Source organism: Hyaena hyaena, unplaced genomic scaffold (genome assembly GCF_003009895.1).
Source record: "Hyaena hyaena isolate Hyena2069 unplaced genomic scaffold, ASM300989v1 scaffold_1264, whole genome shotgun sequence".
Lineage (NCBI taxonomy): Eukaryota > Metazoa > Chordata > Mammalia > Carnivora > Hyaenidae > Hyaena > Hyaena hyaena.
In genome coordinates, this window is record NW_024081899.1 from 436,512 (window position 1) to 437,351 (window position 840).

Sequence of the window (840 nt, forward strand, 5' to 3'; positions counted from 1 at the left end):
TTCAAGTGAAAGTATGAATATTTTCCCCTGAGATAAGAAAGAAGGCAAGGATGATTATTAATAACAGTTTTATTCAATATTATACAGGAGTTTCTAGCCAATCCAATAAATAAATAGATGGCAGATCGTAGAATTATAGACGATGATAAATAAATAGATTGATGATTGATAGATACACACAGATAAAATTAGAAAGAAAAAAGACATCAGAAAGAAATAAGACAAAAATAAATAAAACATAACCATCTATATAAGAAATTCTATGAAATCTACAAATTAGCTACTAGACTTTATCAGGGTTGCAGGCTGCAAGATCAAATATAAAAAGCAATTGTGTTTCTGTATCCTAGCAATGATCCAAACAATTGGAAAGAAAAATAATAATAATAATTTAAAAATACTAGTGACTATAGAATCAAAAAATTTGAAATACTTAAAGATAAATCTGACAAAGTAAATGAAAGAACTTTACACTGAAAGCTGTAAAACACTACTGAGGGAAATTAAAGGGTATGTAAATGGAGGGACATACTGTGCTTAAGAATCAGAAATCTTGATATTTTTAGCATGTCAAAATCTGTCCAAATAGGCCTACAGTTTTAATTCAGTTTCAATAAAACTTCCACCAGGATTCCATTGAAATCTATAAGCTCACTCTAAAATTTGTACAGAAATACTGTGTGTCTGGAATAGTCTAAATAACTTTAAGTAAGAACAGAGTTGAAGGACACATTATCTCACTTCAAAACTTTGCAAAGCTACAGTAATCAACAAAAGTGTGGTATTAGAGTCACACATACAATTTGATTAATGGAATAAATAAATATCTTCAGTTATGAA